Source organism: Nerophis ophidion, linkage group LG28, assembly GCF_033978795.1.
Source record: "Nerophis ophidion isolate RoL-2023_Sa linkage group LG28, RoL_Noph_v1.0, whole genome shotgun sequence".
In the NCBI taxonomy this organism is placed as follows: Eukaryota; Metazoa; Chordata; class Actinopteri; order Syngnathiformes; family Syngnathidae; genus Nerophis; species Nerophis ophidion.
In genome coordinates this window covers 4825021-4837353 of record NC_084638.1, presented here as the reverse complement: position 1 = coordinate 4837353, position 12333 = coordinate 4825021, and the positions used below count along the sequence as shown (strand labels likewise).

The following is a 12333-nucleotide window of genomic DNA, read 5'->3' as shown; positions in this document are numbered from 1 at the left end:
TTGCCAAGTATAAAAATGAGCTGTTTTTTGTTTTATTAAAAGAAACTGCTGTTCTAAATGTGTCCACTGGATGTCACAATAGTAATTCTGTTAGGCAAGCAAACGGTTTATACCGGGGCCAAGCAAGAGGTACACAGTAAAGGGTGACTATTTGATACCTAGGAGAGTTTACATGTTGTGTTTTTTGTTCAATCCCAGAAAGACTGTGACTTGACCTGCTCACAATAATTTAGTTAAATTTTCAAGGAAAAATGTGTAATATTTTGATCTAGAGGAGGGGTGTCAAGGTTTGGATGAGTTTGCCAAGTATAAAAATGAGCTGCTTTTTGTGTTATTAAAAGAAACTGCTGTTCTAAATGTGTCCACTGGATGTCACAATAGTAATTCTGTTAGGCAAGCAAACGGTTTATACCGGGGCCAAGCAAGAGGTACACAGTAAAGGGTGACTATTTGATACCTAGGAGAGTTTACATGTTGTGTTTTTTGTTCGATCCCAGAAAGACTGTGACTTGACCTGCTCACAATAATTTAGTTAAATTTTCAAGGAAAAATGTGTAATATTTTGATCTAGAGGAGGGGTGTCAAGGTTTTGATGAGTTTGCCAAGTACAAAAATGAGCTGCTTTTTGTGTTATTAAAACAAACTGCTGTTCTAAATGTGTCCACTGGATGTCACAATAGTAATTCTGTTAGGCAAGCAAACGGTTTATACCGGGGCCAAGCAAGAGGTACACAGTAAAGGGTGACTATTTGATACCTAGGAGAGTTTACATGTTGTGTTTTTTGTTCAATCCCAGAAAGACTGTGACTTGACTTGCTCACAATAATTTAGTTAAATTTTCAAGGAAAAATGTGTAATATTTTGATCTAGAGGAGGGGTGTCAAGGTTTGGATGAGTTTGCCAAGTATAAAAATGAGCTGCTTTTTGTTTTATTAAAAGAAACTGCTGTTCTAAATGTGTCCACTGGATGCCGCAATAGCAATTCTGTTAGGCAAGCAAACGGTTTATACCGAGGCCAAACAAGAGGTACACAGTTAAGGGTGACTGTGGCTCCTCCTCCTCGACCCACATGGAACTTAAAACCTGCCGTTTTATGTCTCGTGTCTCAAAATGTCTCTGTATAACCCGAGAAAAGTGAACGTAACCCCTTTTGAATAGTTTTATTTACCTCCGTTTCTTACGGTTTGTTGAGTTAGCACTGGATTGATACGTGGACATAACAAAGGGGGTATTTTATAACTAGAAGAGTTTACATGTTGTGTTTTTTGTTCAATCTCAGAAAGACTGTGACTTAAGCTGCTCGCAATAATTTTGTTTAATTTTCGAGGAAAAATGTGTAATATTTTGATCTAGAGGAGGGGTGTCAAGGCTTTGATGAGTTTTCCAAGTATAAAAATTAGCTGTTTTTTGTTTTATTAAAAGAAACTGCTGTTCTAAATGTGTCCACTGGATGTCACAATAGTACTTCTGTTAGGCAAGCAAACGGTTTATACCGGGGCCAAGCAAGAGGTACACAGTAAAGGGTGACTATTTGATACCTAGGAGAGTTTACATGTTGTGTTTTTTGTTCAATCCCAGAAAGACTGTGACTTGACCTGCTCACAATAATTTAGTTAAATTTTCAAGGAAAAATGTGTAATATTTTGATCTAGAGGAGGGGTGTCAAGGTTTTGATGAGTTTGCCAAGTATAAAAATGAGCTGCTTTTTGTGTTATTAAAAGAAACTGCTGTTCTAAATGTGTCCACTGGATGTCACAATAGTAATTCTGTTAGGCGAGCAAACGGTTTATACCGGGGCCAAGCAAGAGGTACACAGTAAAGGGTGACTATTTGATACCTAGGAGAGTTTACATGTTGTGTTTTTTGTTCGATCCCAGAAAGACTGTGACTTGACCTGCTCACAATAATTTAGTAAAATTTTCAAGGAAAAATGTGTAATATTTTGATCTAGAGGAGGGGTGTCAAGGTTTGGATGAGTTTGCCAAGTATAAAAATGAGCTGCTTTTTGTTTTATTAAAAGAAACTGCTGTTCTAAATGTGTCCACTGGATGCCGCAATAGCAATTCTGTTAGGCAAGCAAACGGTTTATACCGGGGCCAAGCAAGAAGTACACAGTAAAGGGTGACTGTGGCTCCTCCTCCTCGACCCACATGGAACTTAAAACCTGCCGTTTTATGTCTCCTGCTTCAAAATGTCTCCGTATAACCCGAGAAAAGTGAACGTAACCCCTTTTGAATAGTTTTATTTACCTCCGTTTCTTGCGGTTTGTTGAGTTACTACTGGATTGATACGTGGACATAACAAAGGGGGTATTTTATAACTAGAAGAGTTTACATGTTGTGTTTTTTGTTCAATCCCAGAAAGACTGTGACTTAAGCTGCTCGCTAAAATTGTGTTCAATTTTCGAGGAAAAATGTGTAATATTTTGATCTAGAGGAGGGGTGTCAATGTTTTGATTAGTTTAAAAAGTATAAAAATTAGCTGTTTTTTGTTTTTGTTTATTTAACAAAAGAAACTGCTGTTCTAATTGTGTCCACTGGATGTCGCAATAGCAATTCTGTTAGGCAAGCAAACGGTTTATACCGAGGCCAAACAAGAGGTACACAGTTAAGGGTGACTGTGGCTCCTCCTCCTCGACCCACATGGAACTTAAAACCTGCCGTTTTATGTCTCGTGTCTCAAAATGTCTCTGTATAACCCGAGAAAAGTGAACACAACCCCTTTTGAATAGTTTTATTTACCTCCGTTTCTTACGGTTTGTTGAGTTAGCACTGGATTGATATGTGGACATAACAAAGGGGGTATTTTATAACTAGAAGAGTTTACATCTTGTGTTTTTGGTTCAATCCCAGAAAGACTGTGACTTAACCTGCTCGCAATAATGTAGTTTAATTTTCAAGGAAAAATGTGTAATATTTTGATCTAGAGGAGGGGTGTGAAGGTTTTGATGAGTTGACAAAGTATAAAAACTTAAAGTGTTTTGTCCAGAGGATTGTTTGTGATTTGTACGTTTCCAGAATGTGCTTTGTTCTATAAAGTCAACAACTTGGAATTGTCTTTATTTTTAGGTTATCATGCCATGATTTTACCATTCCGGCCCACTAGGTAATAGATGTTCCTCCTTGGCTATAATGAAATTTAAATTTCGATAAATATGGATATAAATTAGTAACAAGTAAAATAATAATAATAGCAACAACAACACATATACATAACAATATAACAAAATTAAATGCAGTTTTTCCTTTTAAATTGTTTTTAATTCCTTTTTTTAACCTTTCACACTTATTTTACCACAATAAAGTGTGTGCTTGATGTGTAAATCAATCAATTAAGTTAAGTTAATCAAACGGAAAAATCCTCACATTTATTGGTTAAATACATTGTTGGACATTTTTGACCAGTGTTTTATGTCATAGCATAATAATTGTGCGAATGTATCAATAAGTGATTTAAATACATTACTTTTTTGAAGCCTTTATTTTGTTAGCGCCGTCAGACCTGCGCATCACGCTTTTATTGTGAAGGGGGCGAAGTGTGCTGTGCCGTTGTTCTGAGCTTGACGTGCAAAAACGCGACTCACTCGAGGCTGTTGAAAAAAAAAAAAAACAGCTCGCCTCTCAAATTGCGACCGCTGCTTGTACATTGTTATATTGGTGATGTCGTTCACCACAACACAAATAGATGAGATGTGTTGTGGGTGAATGGATTGTTCTCTCTGGCTTTAGCCTCGTAGTTTAGTCAATATAAAGGGTGACCCACTCGAAGGACAGTAGTCTGTTTGGTCCCGTTGGTCGGATATGTTTTTTTCCGGTTTATTTGGGTAAGCACTCCATTTATGTCAAAATAGCTTGGCTTCAAATTCCTTATTTTGCAGCTTTGAGACACTTTTTTTTTGCCACTTGTTCCAGCTTTTAAAAACATTTGCAAAAAATAACGTTTACCAGTTTGAACTTTAAATATCTTGTCTTTGCAGTCTATTCAATTGATTATAGGTTGAAAAGGATTTGCAAATCGTTGTATTCTGTTTTTATTTGCCATTTCTCCAATATGCCAACTTCACCGGTGATAAAGCACTCCTCCATACAAAGTTGTGGGGACTACCTTCAACTGTGAAATGCGGTGTGTATGGATTGTTCTCTCTGGCTTTAGCCTCGTAGTTTAGTCAATATAAAGGGTGACCCACTCGAAGGACAGTTGTCTGTTTGGTCCAGTTGGTCGGATATGTTTTTTTCCGGTTTATTTGGGTAAGCACTCCATTTATGTCAAAATAGCTTGGCTTCAAATTCCTTATTTTGCAGCTTTGAGACACTTTTTTTTTGCCACTTGTTCCAGCTTTTAAAAACATTTGCAAAAAATAACGTTTACCAGTTTGAACTTTAAATATCTTTGCAGTCTATTCAACTGAATATAGGTTGAAAAGGATTTGCAAATCATTGTATTCTGTTTTTATTTGCCATTTCTCCAATATGCCAACTTCACAGGTGATAAAGCACTCCTCCATACAAAGTTGTGGGGACTACCTTGAACCGTGAAATGCGGTGTGTATGGATTGTTCTCTCTGGCTTTAGCCTCGTAGTTTAGTCAATATAAAGGGTGACCCACTCGAAGGACAGTAGTCTGTTTGGTCCAGTTGGTCGGATATGTTTTTTTCCGGTTTATTTGGGTAAGCACTCCATTTATGTCGAAATAACTTGGCTTCAATTTCCTTATTTTGCAGCTTCGAGACACTTTTTTTGCCACTTGTTCCAGCTTTTAAAAACATTTGCAAAAAATAACGTTTACCAGTTTGAAGTTGAAATATCTTTGCAGTCTATTCAACTGAATATAGGTTGAAAAGGATTTGCAAATCATTGTATTCTGTTTTTATTTACCATTTGTCCAACATGCCAACTTCACCGGTGATAAAGCACTCCTCCATACAAAGTTGTGGAGACTAGCCTAAACCGTGAAATGCGGTGTTTATGGATTGTTTTCTCTGGCTTTAGCCTCGTAGTTTAGTCAATATAAAGGGTGACCCACTCGAAGGACAGTAGTCTGTTTGGTCCAGTTGGTCGGATATGTTTTTTTCCGGTTCATTTGGGTAAGCACTCCATTTATTTCGAAATAGCTTGGCTTCAAATTCCTTATTTTGCAGCTTCGAGACACTTTTTTTGCCACTTGTTCCAGCTTTTAAAAATATTTGCAAAAAATAACAACGTTTACCAGTTTGAACTTTAAATATCTTGTCTTTGCAGTCTATTCAATTTAATATAGGTTGAAAAGGATTTGCAAATCATTGTATTCTGTTTTTATTTACCATTTGTCCAACATGCCAACTTCACCGGTGATAAAGCACTCCTCCATACAAAGTTGTGGGGACTACCTTGAACCGTGAAATGCGGTGTGTATGGATTGTTCTCTCTGGCTTTAGCCTCGTAGTTTAGTCAATATAAAGGGTGACCCACTCGAAGGACAGTTGTCTGTTTGGTCCAGTTGGTCGGATATGTTTTTTTCCGGTTTATTTGGGTAAGCACTCCATTTATGTCAAAATAGCTTGGCTTCAAATTCCTTATTTTGCAGCTTTGAGACACTTTTTTTTGCCACTTGTTCCAGCTTTTAAAAACATTTGCAAAAAATAACGTTTACCAGTTTGAACTTTAAAAATCTTGTCTTTGCAGTCTATTCAACTGAATATAGGTTGAAAAGGATCTGCAAATCATTGTATTCTGTTTTTATTTACCATTTCTCCAACATGCCAACTTCACCGGTGATAAAGCACTCCTCCATACAAAGTTGTGGGGACTACCTTGAACCGTGAAATGCGTTGGAAACACAAACCACGCACTTCTAAGGAACCTATAGTTCTAGGAACTAGAGGTTCCAGGTACCCAGAAATTCCTAAACTTTTTGGTTCCTAGAAAAGGCTACCTGGGGAAAAAAAAAATAGTTTAAAGAATAGTTTTTTCCACAATATGCTGACGGCCAATAGGAACGAAGGTGTGGGATTTCCAACCACCCCCTGCTGTGCAGCGTGCCAAATACACACGTCTGTTGTGTTGTCCTTCACACAAAGACGTCATTTGTGAAGAAGACCAGCTCAGTGTTGCGTGTTTCTGCAGCTTTTGATTTCATGGCGGGTTGACTGCCACGCCTGGGGGGGGGGGGGGGGGGGGTCTCTGCCGCAGCCCCCGGACCTGACTTGGACCGCCGTCAAGGTCAATTGGCGAGCCAGCGCCGGAAATCGCTCCCACTTCTGTGTTATTGATTCTGCAGGCCACAGTGCATCACAACACTGTAAGTGGTGTCAAATGGGGGCTTCATGGATTTACCGCAATCGATTCATGTCAGATTTCGTTTTTTTTTGTGGCGGACTGGTGATTTTTGTCATTTCTGCGATCATGTTATGTTTAAGTTATGTTCTGTTTGATTTTTGGACTCTTTTTGTTATTGATTTAAATAAAGTCTGAATGTCATTAAAACAGTTTGCGCCATCTTTTGACACTCCGTCCACTCCCATCCTTGCACGCTACACCGCTACAACTAAGATGACGGAGAGAAGACGCATCCCGAAGACTAGACCCGTTCATTGGCAGTGCGCCTGTCTTTTTCTGTTGGTCGGGTGTGGCGACATTAACTCTGTTGGACTTCTGTTACCCAGGATACTATAGTTCCATGCCAACTGAGTTTTGTCAAATTTCCTGTCACAGTAAGTGTTTTTGTTTTCATGTCCATAGTTTTTGCCCAAGTGCCAGTTTATTGGTTTCAAAGCCAAGTTTGTTCTCCGCCTTGTGCACGCCTTTTGTTTGCAGCCTTTGTGCCTTTTTTAGGAACTTTAGTCGAACGTTTTTTTCACGGGACACATTTCTGGTGCTGTTGTTGCACTAGTGAGCCACGGCGATATGCTGCTCCGTTATTGATTTAAATAAAGTCTGAATGTCATTAAAACAGTTAGCGCCATCTTTTGACACTCCGTCCACTCCCATCCTTGCACGCTACACCGCTGCAACTAAGATGACGGAGAGAAGACGCATCCCGAAGACTAGACCCGTTCATCGGCAGTGCGCCTGTCTTTTTCTGTTGGTTGGGTGTGGCGACATTAACTCTGTTGGACTTCTGTTACCCGGGCTACCATAGTTCCATGCCAACTGAGTTTTGTCTAATTTCCTGTCCCAGCAAGTGTTTTCGTTTTCATGTCCATAGTTTTTGCCCAAGTGCTAGTTTACTGTTTTCAAAGCCGAGTTTGTTCTCCTCCTTGTGCGCGCCTTTTGTTTGCAGCCTTTGTTCCTTTTTTAGGAACTTTAGTCAAACTTTTTTTTTCACAGGACACATTTCCGGCGCTGTTGTTGCACTAGTGACCCACGGCGATATGCTGCTCCGTTATTGATTTAAATAAAGTCTGAATGTCATTAAAACAGTTAGCGCCATCTTTTGACACTCCGTCCACTCCCATCCTTGCACGCTACACCGCTTCAACTAAGATGACGGAGAGAAGACACATCCCGAAGAATAGACCCGTTCATCGGCAGTGCGCCTGTCTTTTTCTGTTGGTCGGGTGTGGCGACATTAACTCTGTTGGACTTCTGTTACCCGGGCTACCATAGTTCCATGCCAACTGAGATTTGTCTAATTTCCTGTCACAGTAAGTGTTTTCGTTTTCATGTCCATAGTTTTTGCCCAAGTGCCAGTTTATTGGTTTCAAAGCCAAGTTTGTTCTCCGCCTTGTGCACGCCTTTTGTTTGCAGCCTTTGTGCCTTTTTTAGGAACTTTAGTCGAACGTTTTTTTCACAGGACACATTTCCGGCGCTGTTGTTGCACTAGTGAGCCACGGCGATATGCTGCTCCGTTATTGATTTAAATAAAGTCTGAATGTCATTAAAACAGTTAGCGCCATCTTTTGACACTCCTTTCACTCCCATCCTTGCACGCTACACCGCTACAACTAAGATGACGGAGAGAAGACGCATCCCGAAGACTAGACCCATTCATCGGCAGTGCGCCTGTCTTTTTCTGTTGGTCGGGTGTGGCGACATTAACTCTGTTGGACTTCTGTTACCCGGGCTACCATAGTTCCATGCCAACTGAGTTTTGTCTAATTTCCTGTCACAGTAAGTGTTTTTGTTTTCATGTCCATAGTTTTTGCCCAAGTTCAAGTGTATCGTTTTCAAAGCCGAGTTTGTTTTCCGCCTTGTGCGCGCCTTTTGTTTGCAGCCTTTGTTCCTTTTTTTAGGAACTTTAGTCAAACCTTTTTTTTCACGGGACACATTTCCTGCGCTGTTGTTGCACTAGTGACCCACGGCGATATGCTGCTCCGTTATTGATTTAAATAAAGTCTGAATGTCATTAAAACAGTTAGCGCCATCTTTTGACACTCCGTCCACTCCCATCCTTGCACGCTACACCGCTGCAACTAAGATGACGGAGAGAAGACGCATCCCGAAGACTAGACTTTTTCTTTTGGTCGGATGTGGCGACATTAACTCTGTTGAACTTCTGTTACCCAGGCTACCATAGTTCCATGCCGAGTGAGTTTTGTCTAATTTCCCGCCACAGTAAGTGTTTTCGTTTTCATGTCCATAGTTTTTGCCCATGTGTTAGTTTATTGTTTTCAAAGCTGAGTTTGTTCTCCGCCTTGTGCGCGCCTTTTGTTTACAGCGTTTGTTCCTTTTTTAGGAACTTTAGTCGAACGTTTTTTTTCACGGGACACAGCTAGTTACCCACGGCGATATGCTGCTCTGTTATTGATTTAAATAAAGTCTGAATGTCATTAAAACAGTTAGCACCATCTTTTGACACTTCTTTCATTCCCATCCTTGCACGCTACACCGCTACAACTAAGATGACGGAGAGAAGACCTATCCTGAAGACTAGACCCGTTCATCGGCAGTGCGCCTTATAATTTGGTGCGCCTTATAGTCTGAAAAATACGGTACAAAGAGAAAAAGCAAAAATGATGTGCCGATCTGAAGGGCACGAAAAGTATGGAAAAAGCTGTACAAGGTTAGCAAGCGCGAACATAGCCCGTCTCATGACGCAGACAAAAATACATTCTTACCGTAGCACAAAAAAGTAGCTAAAAGCAAAACAACATAACAAACAATCGACCTGCGCTGAGTGAACAGCGAGATGGGTATAAAACTGGGCGTGATTAATGGCGACAGCAGGTGGGGACCCTAATCAATAAACAGAAACTAGAGTGTGTGTGATCAGCGCACCGAGCAACCAGAACATAAACAAAGGAAGGAGCGCTGAAACCAAACTTTGGCAATAGTTTGTTGACGATTTTAATCAAAAACCAAATCCTACAGGTAGTGGGTTACTCGAAAACCGAGGTACATCTGTCCACTGGACTACTTTTTTATACTTTCAAGCACGTTTGAGAAATTTCTACAAATTTTTTTTTTCAATATTATATACACTGAACAACTGTATTTTGAATTAATATTCCCCTTTTTTGGTATGTCATGATTTTTATTTGTTTGCAGGAAACGTACCTGGATTAGTTTTGACCAATGAATGGCGATGAACTCCAGGTGCCACGGCCTTGGAGCCGGACAGATGGATTGGGGGCCTGGTCCGAGGTTGTCTGACCTACCATCAACCTGAGAACAGCGTCTGAGTTGGAAAAAAAACGTCATTTCTCAGGCTCAAGCATCTCAGGTAGGAATTTTTTTATTTTTTTATCAAGGACACCCTCGGGTGTGGCCGTGTGACCCCGTATTTCCCGGCTGATGGAGTGTAGCAGGAAGTGGCTTGAATAGAAACACCTGTCTTTCTCTCCTGCGTCCGTTCAGTAGCACTTCCAACTCCAACTACTCGTCTCATCACGGCTGCTGCTAATAAAGGCGACAGGTGATTAGATAACAAGGCCCACTTGGGCCATCTAAGCACCTGTCGCTGTCTACGAGGCCGGTCCTGGCAACAACCCGTTCCGTGGCAGGCCTGCAGGACACGCCCCCCTCTACACTTTCATTTTCTCAAAACTCGACAGTGTGCCTCATAACCCGGTGCGCCTAATGTACGGAATCATTTTGGTTGTGCTTACCGATATCGAAGCTATTTTATTTTGGTACATGGTAAAATGACAAGTGTGACCAGTAGATGGCAGTCACACATAAAAGATACGTATAGACTACAATATGACGGCAGTCACACATAGGAGATACGTGTATACTGCAATATGATGGCAGTCACACATAAGAGATACGTGTAGACTGCAATATGACTCAAGTAAACAACACCAAAATTGTATACGTTCCGTTGAAAATATAGAACATTACACATGGTGCTCAAAAATCTTTACATTTCTTAAAACTCGACAGTGCGCCTTATAACCTAATGTACGGAATCATTTTGGTTGTGCTTACCGACCTCGAAGCTCTTGTATTTTGGTACATGGTGAAATGACAAGTGTGACCAGTAGGTGGCAGTCACACAAAAGAGATACGCGTTTACTGCAATATGATGGCAGTCACACATAGGAGATACATGTAGACTGCAATATGATGGCAGTCACACATAAGAGATATGTGTAGACTGCAATATGACTCAAGTAAACAACACCAAAATTGTATATGTTCCATTGAAAATATAAAACATTACACATGGTGCTCAAAAATCTTACATTTTCTTAAAACTCGACAGTGCGGCTTATAACCCAGTGCGCCTAATGTACGGAATAATTTTGGTTGTGCTTACCGACCTCGACGCTATTTTACTTTGGTACATGGTGAAATGATAAGTGTGACCAGTAGATGGCAGTCACACATTAGAGATACATGTAGACTGCAATATGATGGCAGTCACTCATAAGATATACGTGTATACTGCAATATGATGGCAGTCACACATAAGATATATGTGTAGACTGCAATATGACCCAAGTAAACAACGCCAAAATTGTATATGTTACATTAAAAAATACAGAACATTACACATGGTGCTCAATAACCTTACATTTTCTTAAAACTCAACAGTGCGCCTTATAACCCGGTGCACCTAATGTACGGAATAATTTTGGTTTTGGTTACCGACCTCAAAGCTATTTTATTTTGTTACATGGTGAAATGATAAGTGTGACCAGTAGGTGGCAGTCACACAAAAGAGATACGCGTTTACTGCAATATGATGGCAGTCACACATAGGAGATACATGTAGACTGCAATATGATGGCAGTCACACATAAGAGATATGTGTAGACTGCAATATGACTCAAGTAAACAACACCAAAATTGTATATGTTCCATTGAAAATATAAAACATTACACATGGTGCTCAAAAATCTTACATTTTCTCAAAACTCGACAGTGCGGCTTATAACCCAGTGCGCCTAATGTACGGAATAATTTTGGTTGTGCTTACCGACCTCGACGCTATTTTACTTTGGTACATGGTGAAATGATAAGTGTGACCAGTAGATGGCAGTCACACATTAGAGATACATGTAGACTGCAATATGATGGCAGTCACTCATAAGATATACGTGTATACTGCAATATGATGGCAGTCACACATAAGATATATGTGTAGACTGCAATATGACCCAAGTAAACAACGCCAAAATTGTATATGTTCCATTAAAAAATACAGAACATTACACATGGTGCTCAATAACCTTACATTTTCCTAAAACTCAACAGTGCGCCTTATAACCCGGTGCACCTAATGTACGGAATAATTTTGGTTTTGGTTACCGACCTCAAAGCTATTTTATTTTGTTACATGGTGAAATGATAAGTGTGACCAGTAGATGGCAGTCACACATAAGAGATACGTGTGGACTGCAATATGACTCAAGTAAACAACACCAAAATTGTATATGTTCCATTGAAAATATAAAACATTACACATGGTGCTCAAAAATCTTACATTTTCTCAAAACTCGACAGTGCAGCTTATAACCCAGTGCGCCTGATGTACGGAATAATTTTGGTTGTGCTTACCGACCTCGACGCTATTTTACTTTGGTACATGGTGAAATGATAAGTGTGACCAGTAGATGGCAGTCACACATTAGAGATACATGTAGACTGCAATATGATGGCAGTCACTCATAAGATATACGTGTATACTGCAATATGATGGCAGTCACACATAAGATATATGTGTAGACTGCAATATGACCCAAGTAAACAACGCCAAAATTGTATATGTTCCATTAAAAAATACAGAACATTACACATGGTGCTCAATAACCTTACATTTTCCTAAAACTCAACAGTGCGCCTTATAACCCGGTGCACCTAATGTACGGAATAATTTTGGTTTTGGTTACCGACCTCAAAGCTATTTTATTTTGTTACATGGTGAAATGATAAGTGTGACCAGTAGATGGCAGTCACACATTAGAGATAC

The 12333-nt window shown here is 39.9% G+C and overlaps 1 protein-coding gene across 1 annotated transcript in view; it reads left to right on the top strand.

Moving 5' to 3' along the window:
* Window positions 1-12333, top strand: part of tnk2b (tyrosine kinase, non-receptor, 2b) — a 194768-nt gene that overhangs the window by 20447 nt on the left and 161988 nt on the right. Inside the window, exon 2 of the mRNA XM_061890341.1 lies at window positions 9465-9639. The gene's annotated coding sequence lies outside the window, so the exon portion shown is untranslated. The remainder of the gene's footprint in view (window positions 1-9464; window positions 9640-12333) is intronic.